The sequence below is a fragment of the Triturus cristatus genome, chromosome 1_1 (assembly GCF_964204655.1).
Source record: "Triturus cristatus chromosome 1_1, aTriCri1.1, whole genome shotgun sequence".
NCBI classification, from domain to species: Eukaryota; Metazoa; Chordata; class Amphibia; order Caudata; family Salamandridae; genus Triturus; species Triturus cristatus.
Genome location: NC_140579.1, coordinates 188,596,314 through 188,617,578, shown reverse-complemented (window position 1 = coordinate 188,617,578; position 21,265 = coordinate 188,596,314). Strand labels below are relative to the sequence as shown.

General features: G+C 48.7%; 1 protein-coding gene across 1 annotated transcript in view; it reads left to right on the top strand.

Moving 5' to 3' along the window:
• LOC146869959 (ubiquitin-like protein NEDD8) overlaps nucleotides 1–21,265 on the top strand; it is a 73,694-nt gene that overhangs the window by 1,011 nt on the left and 51,418 nt on the right. The window lies entirely within an intron of this gene.

The following is a 21,265-nucleotide window of genomic DNA, read 5'->3' as shown; positions in this document are numbered from 1 at the left end:
ATGGAAAAGCTAGACGCAGGTCTCACAAAGATGGCTATTATTACTCCAAGGTAACTGTTACCAGATTAGTGCATATTAATATTTAGAGAGAATGAGAAATGTCCTAGTTAGTACGAAGGAAAGTTTCAATTCTAATAAGGAGACGGAGGCGAGGATTATGCATTACTTTCCTCACTTTTAATGAACAGCAAGTTAAAAGACACAATATAAAAAACAAAAGACCACAACTCCCATGAAGCTCGGGAGTAACCGTGGCAACCAGTAGTCCAATCATAGCAACGATGTAGTCCATAAACAGTAGCACTCTCCGTAGTCCTTCCTCTTTCTCTGCTGCAGGAAGTTAAGCCCTGTGGGTCCTATTCCGTCTTGGAGTCGGAACCTAGGATGATATGTACAAGATATTGAAGGCTGCTACAAAACCATAACATTTAACAAAGTCAACATGCTACGCATGATATCAATACAATTGCAAAATCTTGTCAAAACAATCAGAAATAGATATATTACGAGAATGCCACAGTGTGATATAACATCAAACCTTGAAAATCATATGCATACAAAATACTGAACATCAGCAAGAATCATTGACAATAGAAGTCTCAAAAGGTTACTTCCCTGATACGAAACTCTGAAACACTCTGCTCTTAGAGCCATTACCAAAAAAGACCGAGGGTGGGAAGGCATAAGAGAAAACTTGCCTGGGGGGGGGGGGGGGATAATCCTCGCCTCCGTCTTCTTATTAGAATTGAAACTTTTCTTCGTGCTAACTAGGAAATTTCTCATTCTACAGCAGGAGCGGAGGCGAGGATTATGCATGTTCAAAGCCTCCTTACCACCAGAGCGGCCGCTTCATATATTGGTTTAAAGTAGAACTTTTTAAAAGTTGAATCTGAAGACCAATCCGCCGCATTCATAATGTCCTCCAATCTACCCCCTATCTGAATGGCCTTAGAAGCCATAGGTCCCCTGGTAGAGTGTGCGCCAAACTCAGTAGTGTCAATACCAGCCTCAGTCATAATCCACCTGACCCATCTTGCAATGGTCGGGGAAGACACCACTTTAAACGGTTTCTTACTGGCAATCAGAAGTTGCCGTTCGCCCGGAGGCCGTACCTCCAAAGTCATATCCTCATAGGCCTTGAGGCATCTAACCACACACAATTTCGGGGTATCCGGAAAAGCAGGATAAGTTACTGACCTCGTACTCTTCTTGGTTCTCCTCGAGATGGTAAAAGTGACCCCTTCCAGGGTAAAAATCCGTGCTGTGAGATCCAAAGCTCTGACATCTGACGCCCTCTTGCACGAAATAAGGCATAACAACATAGCCAATTTCGCTGAAATCTCCTTTCTAGACAGATACTGATTGTCTTGCCAGGACATTAGTAAACGTAGAACCAGGTTGACATACCAGAGGCCTGCACAACGAGGCTCAGGGGGCCGAGAAATCCTAATGCCCTTCAAGAGTTTACACACCCAGGGATGTCCTCCCACCGGATTGTTATCAATGGGAACATGGCCCGCCGAAATGGCAGATCTAAATGAGTTGATGGTACAATAAGCGAGCCCTTCCTGAAAAAGCTCAGTTAAGAAGTTGATGACCTCCGAAACGCTGGAGCCCACGGGATCCAGGTGTTTTGCCATACACCAACGTATCCATCGCCTCCAAGCTGATCTGTACCGTTTGATGGTCGCCGGGGCCCATGCTTGTTGGATGAGGAATTCAGCCTCCCGCGAAAGCGCTCCGTCCGACCAACGTCGCCTGAAATCCTCCATGCCATAAGATGAAGATGGCCCTGAAGAACCAGGGGATGAGGATTGCCCAGGGGGTCCACCAAGACCTCGTCGAAGAGTGGCAGATGGATTGGAAGGTCCCAGCTCTGCTCTAGTAGAGAAGGGAACCACTCTTGAGCGCCAAATCGGGGTTACCAGGATCAAGGAGGCTCTCTGCTGCCGAACCTGGGCCGCCACTCTCTGAATAAACAAGAACGGCGGAAAGGCATAAGCTGGTATCGATGTCCTGGAGAAAAGCATCCACCGCCTCTGCCCCCGATCCGGTTTCCAGCTGAAGTACCTGGGAAGCTGGGCGTTCCATCTGGAAGCGAAGAGATCCACCTGGCAGGGACCCCAGGAGGTCATCAGTGCGTTGAAGACTATCGCATCCAGTCTCCAATCGCTGGCATCCCGGGTTCTGAGCTCCCAGGAGGTATTCGGCCGTCACCGAAATCTGGCATTGAAGGCAGTAATTCCAGAAGTCTTTGGCTAGATCCACCAGAACCCTGGACCGCGTGCCGCCCAAGCGGTTGATGTATTGCACCGCCGTCGTGTTGTCCATCCGGAGGAGCACACAACAAGTCACTTTGTCCTTTGTGAAGGACCGAATAGCAAAGGACCCCGCCAGGAGTTCCAAACAGTTGATGTGCAGTACCGCAACGGGCTCCCCAACCGAGGCGGCTCGCGGCTGGCGTCCGACTCTATCACCAGATCCGGTTGCGACCCAAAGATCGCTCTGCCATTCCACGCCTCAATGTGGTCGATCCACCACTGGAGTTCCCCTCTGGATTCCTGATTCAGATAGATCAACTTTGAGTAGGTAAGGCCCCTCCGTAGATGGGACGCTTTCAGTCTCTGCAGGGCACGGTAGTGCAGGGGCCCCGGGAAGATGGCCTGAATCGATGAAGATAACAGGCCCACAATCCTGACCAACTGTCTCAAGGAGATCCTGTCCCTCCGCAAGACCTTCCTCAATTCTTTCTTGATCTTCCCAATCTTCTGTTCCGGGAGGTGCAGGGTCGCCGACCTGGAGTCTATCCTGAACCCCAAAAAGGTCATGTCCTTTCGCGGGACTAAGTCTGACTTCCCCTGATTGATGGTAAACCCCAAACTCTGAAGGAGGGAAATTACAATCTGTAAGTGGGAGCGTAGATGCGACCTGGACTGATCTATAATCAGGATGTCGTCCAAATAAATGATCAACCGAATGCCCCGAGTCCGGAGGTGCTCCATCCCTGGCTTGAGGAGCTTCGTAAAGCACCACGGAGCCGAAGACAGGCCAAAGGGAAGAGTCAGAAATTCGAAAACATGTGTCCTCCACCGAAACTGGAGGAACCTGCGATGTGGAGGAAAAATGGGGACCGAGAGGTAGGCGTCCTTGAGGTCCAGACGCACCAGCCAATCGTCCTGCAACAAAAGGTCTCTGAGAAGATGGATCCCCTCCATTTTGAAGTGGCGATAGACTAGCCACTCGTTGAAGTCCCTGAGATTGATAACGGGACGGAAACCCTTGTCCTTTTTTTCTACCAGGAAGATGTTGCTCAAAAACCCCGTGGGGTGAAGGGCTGATCGCCCCTTTGGATAAAAGCTCCTGAACCTCTTGGTCTATGAGAGACTCGTCCTGAGAAGAAAACACCAAGGGTCTGGGTCTGACTCCTTGAACCGGCGTTCCGTAGAACTCTATGTGAAATCCTCTGACCGTTTCCAGAATCCAAGGATCGGAAGTAATCTCCACCCACTTGTGATAAAACAGGGCGATTCTCTAGCCCCCCCCCCCCCCCCCAATCGAACCGAAGTTAACAAAGGCACGCTTACCGTTATATCCTCCGGCGTTGTTGTGGGCGCCTCCACGGCCTCGGTTGTTCTTTCCTCTGCCGCCCCGGAAGGGGTAGAAGGTCCCTTGGCGGCCGTCCTGCCATCCATTATTGCGTTTGGCTTGGGCTCTATTAGGGCCTTGATTCGATTGTCGGCCGGAGGAGCGACCCCTGCCTCTTCCGGCCCCACCGAAAACCTTCCCCGGGAAAATCTTCATCGAAGCCTGCACCTTATCCAGGGCCGAAAAAGTAGCCACAAACTTCCCTAACTCCTTGACGAAAGGATCGCCAAACAGGGAACCCTGGGCTATCGGACCTGCCTCCGAGGAAGAAAGCTCATCAAGCTTGGGGTCTATCTTCAGCAACGGGGAACGGCGGCGCTCGGCCGAGAGGGCGCAATTCGCATTGCCAAGCAGGCACATAGCCCGCTGCGCCCAACCCGCCACCTCTTCTGCAGGTAGGGGCTCCCCAGAATTTCGGGACCTCTCTGCTAATTCTATCACTTTAGTCAAAGGGCCCACTATATCTAAGAGCTTGTCCTGGCAAGCCCGCCATGATCTATCTATCCCTTTCTTGGGATTCTTCATATACTTAAAAAAGAAAGTACACAATCTGGGGTCAATCGCGGGGGTCAGAGTGACTCCGTTGGGAAGGGAGGGTCTGGGACATTCGGACCGAAGTCGGGCCCTAACCTCTTTATTGAGCGGTCGCTGAATTTTGTCTGCCACATAATCGGCTACTGTGAGAAGTTGGCCTGGTATATGCTGTTCACTAGTTCTAGTGACCACCTTGTACCATGCCAAGCAACCCTTATGGTGTGGTTGTAAGTCAACCTTTTCGGACTAGCTGCCCTAGTGGTAGCGTAGGCTAAGCAGTCTTTGAGGCTAAACTCGTGAAGCGTGTTAAGCAAGCTGTTTTACCAATAGTAACCCCCTTTTATACCAATGAAAGGACACCACACAGATATATATTCAAAATATATATGTATTTATTTCTCAAAGTAACCCCTAGTCTCTTTATGAGCACAGGAGCACAAATCGTCAAACAAGATTATCACCTAATACACAGAAGTTGCACTTTATATGGATAGGCCCTGGTGGCCACTCGAACCATATACTAAAATAGTGGTATAAGTACCACGAACAGAAAAGGGAAAAGGCCTAGGGCCTCTAGAATCGCTGGGCCTACAAGGAGCTAACGTCAGTTAGTGACCAGGAGGTCCACGGGTGGCGTGTGCAGAGCAAATAGTCACACGCGTGCTCCCATAGGTTTCAATGGGTGCGTAAAAAGTACAAAGTTACTGCAAAAGGAATCTTCCGGATGACCTAGGAACTTAAGATTTGGAACACAGGCACTAGAGATGTATTACTACACATGGGCACCGGAGTACCAGCTTTACCTCACCCACAGGAAGCGGGTGCATAGGCCTCAAAGTGCGTCGGGTTTCTTCTATCTGTTCCGTTGAGCCTGGGACAAAGATGCTGCAGGCGGTCGGTCGGGAAGAGATGCAGTGGATCCAAGAGTGGATCGGAGATGTTGAAGACCTGTAAGCAGAGGGGACAGTGTTCACAGTCACTAGCCAGTGACCAGCGTGGCACCAGGTGGGTACCAGGCGATGTCGGGTGCAAACAGGTGATGAGGGGTAGCTTGTCTCCGCAGCCACGTGGTCCCTGAAGGTCGACGACGTCCAGGAGTCGGCTCACGAGCTGTCCCACGCAGGCTCTCGCTGTCGGCGGTGTCGGCGACTTGATCGAAGCAAACAAGCCTTGGCAAAAGCAATTGCAGGAGGATTCGGAAATCAGCTGTTGGTTCTGACCAGCAAGGTCAGAGGGATTGCTCCTTTGGAGGGGAGCAAGGGCCAGTCTGGAGCAACCAGACCAGCGGTGTTTGTCGTAGATTTCGTCGCCAAGATGGCCACTAGCCAGCGGGCCAGCAACCGGTTAGGCGCGTCGAGTGGCAAAATGCAGAAGGGCCCCACGCAGATCGTGGAGATGCTGGAGGGCTCACCTTTGGTGCAGATGCTGCTCGAGGGTTGGGCTTCTCAGGACCCAAAGCACAACTTGGAGGGAGCCTCGGTTGTTGCACTGGTCAGCTTGTCGTAGTCGTTCCAAGATGGCTGGCTCCACGTGTCTCGGTGCCTCCACGGGTCTCCTCTTTGCAGGGACTGTGGATCGGGCGGTGAGAGGTCTGGAGGTCCAGGTCTTGTCAGTCTCTGGGCTCGGGCTCCGGCGGGAGGCGGCGGCAAAGCAGACGGTGATTCGCTGGATGGTGCTTGCGTTAGCAAGGTGGTCACTCCCTGACCACAGGGGAGATTTTCTTCAGTCTTCTGTGCAGCAGAATGTCGAAGTTCCCGTCTTCTTCTTAGTTTCAAGTTGATTCCAGGATGTCTGAAGTCTTAGGACACAGCTCCTACCTTTATTCGGATTCTAGGGGCCGGACTACCTGCTAGGTCCCTCCCTATGGGTGGGACCAGGAAGGGGGGTGGTTACACCCCCAATCCTTTGTCCAGCTCGCCCCAGGCCCGGGACTGGTGTGCCCCAGGACCGGTTTGAACTGGCATATGCACCGAGGCTCCTTGTGAGCCACAGGCATGTCTGGTTTCTTTCAAGCCCTACCTGACCAATACACAAAATCCTGTCTGGGGTGGTGCACGCACCTCCCCTGGCAGGAAACCCTTTGTCCACACCTCCCAAGCTGGAAGGACTCCCAGCAGCAGGAGGGCAGACTTGTGTCTGTGGTGGCAGCATCCATTTTGTGGAGCTGAGGCTATGTCTGATTTTACCCGGGTTTCAGGTACTGTACATGTCGTGTCCCTCTAGAAGGGTGGAATGCTAACCCCGTCGCCAGAATTGGCGAGGGGTTAGTATTCCAATTCGTATGACACCTTACTCGACATGTTTTGATAAAGCCAAACCAAAGATAGCATTTAACCGCGAGGTTCATAATGCACTTAAGAGTATATGGTATGACGATATCTGGAAACAGTAGAAGGAAGTTGTTCCGACCACTGCAGACAGGCTCAGCTCATGCCAGAGCACCATCTCACATGGAACCAAGCACTCTGCCTTCAGGATTGTTAAGGCCTGCCATAGGAGTGACTTATAGGTTACCAGGTGTCCCATTTAAGGTTAGGTATAGGTATACTACACCTAAGTAAGAGGTGATTACACCAACTTACCCCAGCTGAGTGATCAGCCAGTTGTGTCAAATTGTTAGGCCAAGCCTGGGGTGGCATAATACATGCTGCAGCCCTTGGCAGGCCTTGGGTACACCAATGCCCTGGGTACCTAGTGTACACTGGTACAGGGGCTGACAGGGTGATCCAACCAATTGGGTATGTACCTAGGGTACATGGAGTCCATTTTAAAGAGAGAACAGCCAGGCTGAGATCCTGAATAGCAGGATCTCAGGCCAACTAAGTCGAAAAACCAGCTAGACACTAGGCAAAAATTTGGGGGTAACCATAGTCAGATATCCACCTTCCTACACAACCCCCCCCCAAACGAAGGGAGATAAGGCTGACCTTGACCAGGTAAGCCTATATTGCCCAAGTGGCCATATAAGGAGGAACCAGCACTGGCATGGTTACCCCCTGTCTCATGGTCCACTAAGCAATCCCTCACCCTAAGGGTATCAGAGGGTCTCCACCATAGGGAATCTCTACCTTTGGTGTGTCTTGGCAAAGTAAAAGGCTGGTGTTGAGATGGAGTACTGAAGTGAGTGTCCTCAAAGTGAGGCCTCAGCTTCCTCCAATCCCCCTCCACCATGGATGCCTTTCTTTCCTTAACTGAGTTGCACTGTGCTCTCAGGGTCAGCCTCTGGCTACCTAAAGCTGGAGGCTGGGTCCCTTTTGTGGGCTTACTGGAGGGACAGGTCAGGTTTGGGGCCCTAAGGTCCCAGGTTTGCCTGTGCCCAACAGAATCCCTCTGGGGGAGGTCCCTAACTACCTGTAAAGGAGATCCCTCAGGAATGTTTTTACCCATCACCTGACTAGGGCTACTAGCCAGGCAATCCTCATTCTTTTGATGGGGGGGTTCTTGTGGACAGGGGCCCTCTGGGGGTCCACTGGCCTCCCTGACCTCTGCAGCCCTGGGCTGACTGAGGCAGGGTAGAGAGAGGCAGGCTACCTGCACCAGACTGGGTCCCACCTTGGAAGGGGCCACTGACATCAGAGGCTCTGCCAGGCCAGGCCTGGCTACCTCTGGGGCAGTTCCTTCACAAGGGGTGAGGTCAGATCCCTGAGGAGGCTGACCTTTTCCTAATGTCTGGGGAGAGGGAGACTTTTCTTCCTCCCCACTACTCTCAGTTTGTGTGGAGTGATCCATTGTTTCAGGCTTCACTACACCTATGTCAGTCTGAGTATAGGCTGAGACCATTACAGCCTTGCCAACCTTTTCAGGGGGGCACTCAGTTTGTGTTTGAGCTGTGACTGTCACAGCTCTGCCAGTCTCTACAGGGAAGTCTGTCTGTGCCTGGGCTGTGGCTACCACTGCCCTTCCAACCTTTTCAGGGAGGAAATCTATTTGGACAGGGGTTGTGAATGGCACAACCCCCCTACCCTTTTGTGACAGGCCTACCATTTTTGAATGGGTGTCTTGTTCAACTCCAGCCCAAGCTGAGAGTTCTAAGTCATTCCCCAGTAAGCAGTCTACAGGCAAGGTTGGGGACACTGCTACCCTTTTAGGGCCAGTGACCCCTCCCCAGCTGAGACATACCTCTGCCATGGGATGACTGTTCTGTTTGCCATCAATGTTAGTCACCTGGTAGGAGAAACCGGGCAAAAGCTGCTCAGAGGGAACTAGCCAATGGGCCACCATTGTGATGCTAGCCCCAGTGTCTCTGTAGGCCTCAGCTTTTGTACCATTGATGTAGGGCTCCTGTCTGTACCTACCCAAAGTGTTGGGACAGGCAGTGAAGTTGGCAAACCCCATGCCACCATCACAGACAAGAGTGGTTGCTGTAGGGGAATTGGCTAAGCCAGGGTCCCCCTGTGTTCCCCAAGTAAACCCACCCAGATTTCTGGGGGCACTCCCACCACCTGGGGGATTACTGCTGACAGTAATAGGTGGTGTGACAGGAGTAATTGGAGGAACAGTTTTGTTTTTAGCCCTTGGGCAACCGCTGTCAGTTTTCCAATGCCCAGGAGTTTTACACTCATGGCAGTAGGGCTTTTTAGCTGTGGTAGAGGAGGGAGCTTGGGACCCACCACCCTGTGTGGAGTTTTGGGGCCCTGAGGAAGGTTTCTCTTTTTCTTTATCCCCACCCTTCTCTTGAGGCTTGGTGGTATCTTTCTTTTGGTCACCACCCTGGTTTTTAGGCCTGATCCTGGTCCTGACCCATTTATCTGCCCTCTTTCCCAATTCTTGGGGAGAGGTCAAATCTGAGTCTACCAGGTGTTGATGGAGAAGCTGGTTTTGACAATTACTTAAAATCTGCTCTCTCATCATCAAATTGTACAATCCTGTATAATCAGACACCTTACTTCCCAGCAACCAACCCTCCAAAGCCTTAGTGGCACATTCCACATATTCAGACCAGTCCTGAGTCTGTGTCTTCTGGGTGTCTCTGAACATTAACCTGTACTGTTCAGTGGTTAAGCCTAACCCATCAACTAGGACACTCTTCAGGACTCTGTAATTTCTGACATCCTCTTCTCTAACAGTGAGGAGTCTATCTCTGCCTCTCCCCTCAAAGGAGAGCCATAAGATTGCTGCCCACTGGTCTTCAGGAACCTGCTGCACTTTGCAGGCTCTCTCAAGAGCAGTCATCCATTTGTGGATGTCATCCCCACTTTTGTAGGGGGGCACAATCTTGGACAGGTTCCTATTGTCAAAGACCCTATCTTTGTCCCTAGGGACATTGCTGCCACCAGTGGGTATAGACCCACTCTCTCTATGCTGCCTAGCCTTGCTCAGTTTTTCTTCCATCAGGGCTACTTCTAGCTCCTGCTTCCTGATCCTCAGCTGGGCTTCCTGCATTCTGGCCTCATGTTCCCTCCTCTGAGGGGTGGTCAGTCTCCTTCTGGAGTGACCTTGAGAGCCTCTAGAGCCATGGGAAGCATTGGAGTCACCTGAGCGATTCCTTTGCCTTCCAAGCCCTGTGTTAAGTCCACTGGGGAGATCCAATGTGGTGAACCCACTGTCAGTCCCCAATAGCCTTAGTTTAGCTGGGCCAAGTATAACACTTGGCACTGGGCTAGTTCTCCCTTCATCCCCACTCACATCTGTATCCCCATCACTTTCTTCCTCTGTGGTAGGCATCCCATCTAAGGGGTGACTATTGGGAAGGGGTACTTCAGTGGCATCTTCAGAAGGGGGGCCTCCTGTTCCTGTCCCTAAGGGGGCTAACTGGGAAGCTTTCTTGAGTGCTCTCTGATTCTCATCATTCTGTAAGAGCTCTCTGAGCTCAGCAGAGTTTGGGTTCTTGGGCTGTTTAAGGCCTCTAAGAGTTGCCAAATGCCTGAGCTCATTCTGATTAAGGGTAGCAAAGCTGGATGGTGCCCTCTGGGGGTCACTCTCAACAGAGATGGGTACAGTGGACCCCTCTGCCCCGGCCATTGCTCTTAAGTGTGGGTGGATGTGTTGCAATCTACCTACACTTGGGTTTACCTACTAAACCTATCTAGTAGTTGTAGTCAGGGTGTGCTACTCCCTTTGCTCTACAACAACTAAGTTCAGTAGAACTTAAGTATATCTAATCTTGTTTTATATGTACCTACAGGTACCTATGTGATCTTTCAATTGGTAACCAAGAGATTACAATGGTAAAACACAGCAAGCTCAAATCCAACCGCTGCTCACCAATGTGAGAAGTTGGCCTGGTATATGCTGTTCACTAGTTCTAGTGACCACCTTGTACCATGCCAAGCAACCCTTATGGTGTGGTTGTAAGTCAACCTTTTCGGACTAGCTGCCCTAGTGGTAGCGTAGGCTAAGCAGTCTTTGAGGCTAAACTCGTGAAGCGTGTTAAGCAAGCTGTTTTACCAATAGTAACCCCCTTTTATACCAATGAAAGGACACCACACAGATATATATTCAAAATATATATGTATTTATTTCTCAAAGTAACCCCTAGTCTCTTTATGAGCACAGGAGCACAAATCGTCAAACAAGATTATCACCTAATACACAGAAGTTGCACTTTATATGGATAGGCCCTGGTGGCCACTCGAACCATATACTAAAATAGTGGTATAAGTACCACGAACAGAAAAGGGAAAAGGCCTAGGGCCTCTAGAATCGCTGGGCCTACAAGGAGCTAACGTCAGTTAGTGACCAGGAGGTCCACGGGTGGCGTGTGCAGAGCAAATAGTCACACGCGTGCTCCCATAGGTTTCAATGGGTGCGTAAAAAGTACAAAGTTACTGCAAAAGGAATCTTCCGGATGACCTAGGAACTTAAGATTTGGAACACAGGCACTAGAGATGTATTACTACACATGGGCACCGGAGTACCAGCTTTACCTCACCCACAGGAAGCGGGTGCATAGGCCTCAAAGTGCGTCGGGTTTCTTCTATCTGTTCCGTTGAGCCTGGGACAAAGATGCTGCAGGCGGTCGGTCGGGAAGAGATGCAGTGGATCCAAGAGTGGATCGGAGATGTTGAAGACCTGTAAGCAGAGGGGACAGTGTTCACAGTCACTAGCCAGTGACCAGCGTGGCACCAGGTGGGTACCAGGCGATGTCGGGTGCAAACAGGTGATGAGGGGTAGCTTGTCTCCGCAGCCACGTGGTCCCTGAAGGTCGACGACGTCCAGGAGTCGGCTCACGAGCTGTCCCACGCAGGCTCTCGCTGTCGGCGGTGTCGGCGACTTGATCGAAGCAAACAAGCCTTGGCAAAAGCAATTGCAGGAGGATTCGGAAATCAGCTGTTGGTTCTGACCAGCAAGGTCAGAGGGATTGCTCCTTTGGAGGGGAGCAAGGGCCAGTCTGGAGCAACCAGACCAGCGGTGTTTGTCGTAGATTTCGTCGCCAAGATGGCCACTAGCCAGCGGGCCAGCAACCGGTTAGGCGCGTCGAGTGGCAAAATGCAGAAGGGCCCCACGCAGATCGTGGAGATGCTGGAGGGCTCACCTTTGGTGCAGATGCTGCTCGAGGGTTGGGCTTCTCAGGACCCAAAGCACAACTTGGAGGGAGCCTCGGTTGTTGCACTGGTCAGCTTGTCGTAGTCGTTCCAAGATGGCTGGCTCCACGTGTCTCGGTGCCTCCACGGGTCTCCTCTTTGCAGGGACTGTGGATCGGGCGGTGAGAGGTCTGGAGGTCCAGGTCTTGTCAGTCTCTGGGCTCGGGCTCCGGCGGGAGGCGGCGGCAAAGCAGACGGTGATTCGCTGGATGGTGCTTGCGTTAGCAAGGTGGTCACTCCCTGACCACAGGGGAGATTTTCTTCAGTCTTCTGTGCAGCAGAATGTCGAAGTTCCCGTCTTCTTCTTAGTTTCAAGTTGATTCCAGGATGTCTGAAGTCTTAGGACACAGCTCCTACCTTTATTCGGATTCTAGGGGCCGGACTACCTGCTAGGTCCCTCCCTATGGGTGGGACCAGGAAGGGGGGTGGTTACACCCCCAATCCTTTGTCCAGCTCGCCCCAGGCCCGGGACTGGTGTGCCCCAGGACCGGTTTGAACTGGCATATGCACCGAGGCTCCTTGTGAGCCACAGGCATGTCTGGTTTCTTTCAAGCCCTACCTGACCAATACACAAAATCCTGTCTGGGGTGGTGCACGCACCTCCCCTGGCAGGAAACCCTTTGTCCACACCTCCCAAGCTGGAAGGACTCCCAGCAGCAGGAGGGCAGACTTGTGTCTGTGGTGGCAGCATCCATTTTGTGGAGCTGAGGCTATGTCTGATTTTACCCGGGTTTCAGGTACTGTACATGTCGTGTCCCTCTAGAAGGGTGGAATGCTAACCCCGTCGCCAGAATTGGCGAGGGGTTAGTATTCCAATTCGTATGACACCTTACTCGACATGTTTTGATAAAGCCAAACCAAAGATAGCATTTAACCGCGAGGTTCATAATGCACTTAAGAGTATATGGTATGACGATATCTGGAAACAGTAGAAGGAAGTTGTTCCGACCACTGCAGACAGGCTCAGCTCATGCCAGAGCACCATCTCACATGGAACCAAGCACTCTGCCTTCAGGATTGTTAAGGCCTGCCATAGGAGTGACTTATAGGTTACCAGGTGTCCCATTTAAGGTTAGGTATAGGTATACTACACCTAAGTAAGAGGTGATTACACCAACTTACCCCAGCTGAGTGATCAGCCAGTTGTGTCAAATTGTTAGGCCAAGCCTGGGGTGGCATAATACATGCTGCAGCCCTTGGCAGGCCTTGGGTACACCAATGCCCTGGGTACCTAGTGTACACTGGTACAGGGGCTGACAGGGTGATCCAACCAATTGGGTATGTACCTAGGGTACATGGAGTCCATTTTAAAGAGAGAACAGCCAGGCTGAGATCCTGAATAGCAGGATCTCAGGCCAACTAAGTCGAAAAACCAGCTAGACACTAGGCAAAAATTTGGGGGTAACCATAGTCAGATATCCACCTTCCTACAGCTACCTTTTTGTCGGGGACCCATTCCGTGGACCGGGGTCTATAAATGCACAGGGGATTAAACATATCAGGAGAGGGACCTTCCCCTTCTCCAACTGAAGAGGCCGAAGACTGAGGATGCCAAGACCTGTCGTGCTCCTGGTACCCATCTGAGGAATCCCCATCATCCTCGCATTCCACCTCCCCCAATTCGGGAAACCCCTCTTCAGGGTCGTAATCCGTGGCGCCTTTGTCGCCGGTTTTTCCGGGTAAAACCTCCTCCCGGTAGGGTGCATCACGAAGCGTGCGCGCACTTTTCTGAAAGGCTTCCGCCAGACTGCTGAAGCCCTCGAGGTGCCCCGCGTCACGCTTGTGGGCCTTGCGCGGGAGAGACATAGGCACACCGCTAGGCCCGGCTTCCCTGTCCCCCAAAATACCTGTGCCCTTGAACACATGGGCGGACAAACTGTCAACGCTTTCCTGCAGAGGGGCAAGCGCCTGGGCGATGGCCGAAGAAAGGAGCCTGTCCACCTCTGCAGGTCTGCGCACCTGGGGCAGCCTGTCCTCCTCAGAGGACAAAGATGCGGTATAATCATGTTCCCTCTGGACACTCATCACAATAGGAGGTGAGGGCACCAATTCAAACGCCCCAAATAAGTTAAGGGGGGCTCTCCCCTCGCCGGTGCCCAGGAGCCGACACCCCCCTGGTCACTAGCACCACACGCGGAGGAGTCAGCCCAGTAAAATAAATTATAGGGCTACGCCCGTCAATCTTACCGCTAAAGCGGTGTCAGGCGAGGGGCAGGGATTACAAGCGAGTGATCGCTCGAAACACCGAGGCAGAAGCCTTACAACCAGCGCTTCACCGGCGCCTCAGACGGAGCGTTGTGCTAGAAGCGCGAAATAGCTACACCTAGCGGACTCGCTCTGAATCAAGAATAAATGCGCTCGGGTCGAAGCCTACCGCGCGACTCAGCACGAGAATAATAACCCGCTACAATATACAGTGGGAAAAAGGCAGAAACAAACAAGCCATGCGAGAATTACAGAAAGCCCATCCAGCCAAGACCCAAAACCACAGTTAGGAGAGAAGGGGCTTAACTGACGGGCCAGCAGTGAAGAAAGAGGAAGGACTACGGAGACTGCTACTGTTTATGGACTACATCGTTGCTATGATTGGACTACTGGTTGCCACGGTTACTCCTGAGCTTCATGGGAGTTGTGGTCTTTTGTTTTTTTTATATTGTCTTTTAACTTGCTGTTTATTAAAAGTGAGGAAAGTAATGCATAATCCTCGCCTCCGCTCCTGCTGTAGAATTGCAGAAAATAACTTGAATGGCATCAATGGTAAAAAGTATGCAGCAGGGTATAGCTAGATAAAGTTGAATTCCGATACATATACATTTTTCATTCTTATTTGAGAGCTTCATAAATCACAGACCTGAACAAAAAAATGGCAGCAGATAAAAGGAAACATTGCAATCTGACAATGAGGAGATGCGTATACTCGGGGCTTTAAGTGGGATGAAAAAACTGGGAGGGTGTCTCAAAGGGGTGTGGTCAATGTAATTGAGGGCGTGGCTTAAAAACACGTAAGCTAAAAATCTGTGTTTAGCAGAGTGTGCCGCCCGACTTGTATTTTGCTGCTCCAGTCATTGGGTCCATATATATGATACAAGTCACATCATACCTACAAGTGAGGACTATTGTCAATGGTTGCTAGTTGCATAAATAAATAAGCAGCAACTATGACTTGTATATAATATTAAAAAAACTTTCACTTAAAACCCTGGTGACACCATGACAATGTTGCTGGTCCTGAGTTTCAAAAAGAGAAGGGAAATCCAGAGAGAATATGACTCTTTTTTTAAAGGATTTCCCTTCCTCTACAACGCTCACCACACGCACATAATGTGCCTGCTGACTGTCACTGCAGTCTGGAAAAAAAGAACCGGACCGCCTGTGCCAGGGCCCAAACCAGAACCCGATAGAGACCCGTTTCGAGGCTCCCTTTTAAAAAAAACTGCCGGTGCTCTGACCTGGCCCACTTAAAGCCCTGCGTATACTACCAAGTACATTTAAAAAAAAAAAATTACATTCCAACATAAATAGAGTACATTTAAAGTTCTAGATTATTCTGGGGTGGCTCCCTGGTATTGATTCGTTAGGTAAAGTTTAGTATCTGTGTGTTTAAAATGAAGGTATACTGCAGGTTTAAGGGGTTTTCATACCAAGGCTTTTCATTTGGTGTGAGGATTGTAGAAAGTGGTAGTGGCAGAATGGCAGAATTCTGATGAAAATCCCTCAATCATCCTAAAAAGATAGTCCTATTGTTGTATATATTTCCAACTTTATGTGGTCATTCAACTTGAGAAAAATGGGGGTAGGGCAGTAAGATGAAAACACTTAATTTGTCATCTTTGTATCATGTCCTGTACACATCTGGAAGTTATTGGTAGAACGTGCCCTGTTTCGCCAACACCCTAATACAAACATATAACCGGTTATCAGAAAGCTCATTCATACCAAACGGAAATAATGCAAGGCAACAAAATGAGTGTTATACTTACTGTCTCCTTCAAATATTAGGTGGTGACGATCCTGAGTCGATCAGGATATTCCTCAAAACACTGGCAATCAGAAGTAAAGTTAACTTGTGGAGATACAAAAAGTGTTTTTCACAAGGCTCTCGGGACAGATAAGAGGAGTTATTTCAATGGGGCGGGGGGAACCAGGAGCGGTTAAATCCAGCATACAAATCCCTTACTATATGTAATGATCCAACAATTCTATTAAAAGTTATCCGGTTAAGTGCACCCATGTGGGTGTCCATTGGGCATTGCAGTACTGGTCCGACAAGGAGCTTGCCTGATGAAGAAGCACGACACTCCTATGGGTGTGTGAGGGTGCAGTGCTTAATGTGTGCCGGTGCTTAGCACCGGCACTTACTTATCAGGGCCGGGTCTACACATGGCGGCTTCTGCATGTCACATCGGCATGACTGCTTTCTTGCGCAAAGTGTTATTGTCTCCAAACTCAGTCCCGGTGAAGTATTGCGGCTGTGAGGGCTGCTGCCTAAGCCAAATTCATGTTATACGATGGAGGTCACGGCCCTTGGTTCAGTGTTGCTGGTGGGCGGGAGTAGGAACACTGAATTGGGCAGGAATCTAGATGTATTTAGTTCTGCAGGGCTGTGTGCTGCAGGCAGCCTGCGCAGTTTGTTTTCCATAGTGTCACGTGACGCCCTGACACTCCCCCGCGGCCGCACCCCACCCACGAGTCATAGTCAGCCCAACGGCGTTGAGAAGCAGAGGCATATCCAGTGAATAAGGCAGTGCCACGAGCCCCCACCACGAGTAAACCGTAAGTATACAATTGCCATACCAAAGCTGTTTTTATATTTTTTAGCTTGGTGGCGTGACGCCGGTCACCGTGGTGGTAGCTCGTCGGCTTCAGAGTCCATGTTGCACTACTGCAGTGCCTGCCCTGGCCTAGTAGAGGCCCGTGACTGTCGATCATACACATTATAATATCCAAATGATCTTGTGGAAGGCCCCCAAACACTTTGATCACTCGCGCCGGTAAAAGATCAGTAAAGAGTTATGCTGTCACGGGAGCCCGCGTTTCAAAGTGGCGCCATTAGGATTGTGCCGACCGTTGTGTAGTACACCAAGCTCACAGAAGGTGGTCCGTAGGAGGATTTACTACTGCTGCTGCGGAGGACGACACAGAACGGGTCAAGAGAGAAACCTTTAACTTTGCAGTGTCTCTCATTACCTGAAGAAATTATTTCAATTTTACAGTAAGCTCTTTTATTTAGGGGGATCGGTGCTGTGGAGGTCTCTCTGGCTGGCACAGATGGCAGCCGGGTGAACAGCACGCAAAAATGATGTGCCACTACCGGCCAGTCAGGTAGAATAAAGCACTTCTAAGCGAAAACAGGTGCTGCTTGGCAGGCTCCAGCGACGTCTTTTCAGGCACACTCTAACTGCCGCCAGGCCTGCTGTTGCTTGTGCCCTCTTGGCCCCCGTGCCCAGCCAACCGAAGAGTTCAGGCCCAAGACGAAACCAAGCAGTGAAGCGCTCGGTATGGAGCATATACTCCCCAGCGCCTGTTTACCAGCAGCAGTCCGGTGAGTCATTCATGCATTCTCGGTCTACAAACTCTGTACTGATCTCTGCAGCATTTGATTAATACTAGATCGCAATGTCAGTTAGTGCACACCATTCATTTCAGACTGAGCCTGGCAGTTTATTTCTTCACACACAGGACAAATTGTATTTATGTTGAAACTGCGATAAATTGTCAGTCAATATCCAGCGCAGAATAGCTGTAACCAGATAGGAACAGAAGTGTGTCCTTTTTGGCTCAGTAGTGGCTAGTTACTTCTATGTTACAGTGCTACGAGGACCCAGCCTGCGACTGTAGGTACATGAATTTTCACATTGTTTTACAGTATATGCTAGCCTACCACAACATTTACAGACATAGTTCATTATAAAGCAAGTGTAAACTTTCATTTTTGGGGTTTTGCTCCAGTTGCAAGATATTATTAGAACTTGTGGATAAGTTCTGATATTTATCTCTTTCCGTGCACCTCATTACATAGTTTTTACTCATCAGAAAGTGTCACTCGAAATGTCACACAGTTAGCAGTTAAATGTCATTCACAAGTCCACCAATACCTTCCATTTCTAGTGCTTCGCACCAGTTTTAAAATCATCTTAGACTTTCTCTTTGCTCAAATGGGTGTAATTTCTAATTGTGTGTATATATATATGTATGTGTCAGTCGGTGAAATGTCACTCATAATTACACTAAAATTATGCAAATGTCACACATAGCCATCTGAAACCTTGGCAGCTATGCAAATAGCAGATTCTACACATGGTTTTAAGCAGTGTCAAGGCCAAATAGGCTTGACGTTGGTTTGATTGATACTTTGAGAGGTCAGCGAGTCCATGGGTAAGTCCTGGTTCCCAAACAGGCACAGTAGAAGAAGTGTGATTTCATTTTGCATAGGCTCCCGTAGTATGTGTAAACTTAATTTAGGGCCGAGGAGCAGTTAACTTAAGGCCCTGCCAAGGGCTGGAATCTGGATAATTTAGTTCTGTGTGCGGCACGCAGCGTGTGCAGATTTGTTTTCAGATTGCCATGTCCTGCAATGATTTTAATTGTCTACATAGCCACTGTCTAGACCTTACAGTTAAATATAATCAATTTGCAGCGGGATGGTGAAGAGAACGTTCTCTTTACAAGACGAGCTCAAATCCATTTTATGAACATAAGACATTTGCAGCGACGTGAAAACACATCCAGTCCTATTTAATAAGGTCTCTTTTCATACTTGACTCCACTCATAAAGCCGCAGGAAGGTCGTACAATCTGAGAAGATAACTTTGAGAATTACAAGTGTAAAGACATGTCAGCACCCGGAGGGGCACAATTTTGAGGCATGGTGGGTGTCGCAGCCTTTTGTGATCCTGCAGTTTAACAAGTTTAATATTTTCATGTTAAAGTAATACCTGTTATTAACGTGATTTGAAGCCAAATGGTAAATACTATGACCATGTCATTAAGTACAGGTATTTCCTGCTCAGGCACTCCCTCCTCTAGGAATACACCACATGAAGATACCTTTAATGCAATTACAGTTGGAAAGTGGTCTCTCTTTGTCTTTCTCTGTCTCCCACACTTTGTTCACTAACTTTTTCTGCCCCTCCCTCTCTTTCCCTGTCCCTCTGACTCTGTTTTCGCTCTCTATTGCTCTTGTTTTTTCCCTCTCTTTCTTTATATCCTTTTGTCTCTTACATGCTCCATCTTGATGCTTCCTTATATTTTTCGTTTTCCGTCGAAGCCTTTACCTCTCTCTTTTATTACATGCTTGTCCTTCTCAGAACACCACAGTGTGACAGCATTTTGAGTAATCAAGCACTGACTTATATTTCGTTTTGATGAGAAAGACGATGTTGATGGAAATGGTGTAGCCCTCCCACGAGCCTGATAGTTTTTTCTGCAAGACATTATATTGAAAGCATGGCAACGTGTTTTTGTCCAAACTGGCACACATTATGTCACTTTATAAAAAAAAAAAAGATTTGTAATCTGAAGTTTGTATACATCATCCCAGAGGAAGGATATCCATAAAAAATTGCTGTGGCTTTCTCTTCCTAGATAGATAGATAGATAGATAGTTGTTTCTCAACCTACAGCTATGAATTTATTCTCATGTTCATGTTAGAACGTGAAAACCTTTATCTCGGTTTTCTTACAATATCAAAATCCTTGCAAATCATTTTGAAACAAAAGGTACTTGTGGGTTATTGTAGGGAGTGCAAAAATGGGTGCTAACAGTATATTTTGTACTACCTTTGCATAAGAACCCAAGAGCCGAGCACAGCCTGGGCTTACTCTGGTTTTGCACTTGCCTTTACCATCAACTATTGCTTTTTTAAAAGACTATACTAGAGAAGAATTGTTGCCCATAGCTTTTGTAAATGCACGCTTTTAAACGCAGTGTTGTACTAGCATATCAGGCATTGCCAAATCTCAGTGTGCCTGACAAGCCTGTCCAACTCTTTTTAAATATAGAACACCCATTAGAGGCAACTTTCAAACTCACAAGATATTTAATCGTATGCAGGCAAGTACGCCCTCACGCATTCTTTTTTATGGTATAATCCAAGTGAGCTTCAGAAACAGTTTTGAAAAACTCAGACATCACTATTTCATTGTTCATTACTTTCAGTAAAATTACGTTTATTGTTGCATTTGCTTATGAGGAAGGCTCCCTTGCTGAAATTCAGATCGGTTACATCTAACTTTTAACAGTGCGAGTTGCGGATGTGGGTGAAGCCAATAGACTAAGTGGGTGCAGCCGGTGGAGGAAGTGGGTGGAGCCGGAGAAAAGTAGGTGTGGCCTCCGACAAACATTTGAGCACCTGGACTTCATATTTTACAAATTAAGCACTGTGAGGGTGCTTGCTCCTATTGGAGCATATTCCTCCTCTGATAAATTGTACCTATACACACTTACTCGACAGTCTTTAAAATGAAGTGCATACTCTTGTTGGATCAGAGAAGAGCAGTGCCAAGATTGAAAAAATTGAGAACTACAAATCTGTACCATGATGCTCTTGTAGACAAAAAATGGAAGCAGTCTAATTTCTTCACATTGTGTCTTAATTACCTTGAAATGTCATTCACTACTAATAATGAAGGTGAACATTTCTGGGAAGAAATTCTTAAAGGTCATGAGGATGTTCCTCATGTTAGCTAGAACGAACAAGGGTACCTGGGATACAAGTAAAATATTGGGCTTGCATGGAGGGATGATGCAAGGCAATACGAGGCATCCCAATTTGCTCTTGTGCTCTTTGGGCAGAAACCCACCAAACACTTTGTCATACGCCCTTCCATGTGAAGGGTGCCAGTGTGGCTGGGGTCTGAGCCACAATCCGAAAAAGACCCGACCGAATGGTGATTACTTTTAATCACCTTTTGCACCTTGAAAGAGGCTTGTGGTGTGAAATCCTTTTTAAAATTTTGGCTTCCTTCGGGCCTGTAGAAGTAGGTGGAATTTGGATGTTTTAAAGTTTGTTCTTTCTGCTGAGTTTGCCAGGCGTGATTTCCCTTCGGCTTCCTTTCTCCTTCATCAGATCTATTTTTTAGCATTAGGCAGTATCTCTGCCTCTAAATAAATAAAATAGTGCATGACTACTGCTTCTGTCACCAATTACAATTTTGGCATCTTTTTACTCATTGAAAGCCAGTGCTGCCTGGCACACGTTGCCATATGGATTGCTGGGCCTTCTGTGATTACCACCCTTTTTGGGCTACAGGCACACAGCATTCCACTATTGCAGTGGCTAAACTGGGTATTCCTTATTATAATTACAGTTTGTGAGTCTACCTCTCACATGCCCACACTAATCACACCCCCTTGTGCAGCGTCCCATAACGTAAGCCGTACCTCGTTTGTCATCACGCACAACATAAAAACAAATTACATAAGCTCAAAACAACACCCTTCCAACCGTACACCCTACATGTTGTTTGCTATCTGTTAGTAAGTGCTTCAGCGCATCACATATGGGTAGTAAGCGGTATATAAATGCTACAATACCATATAGTATTTTAATTGGACACATCGA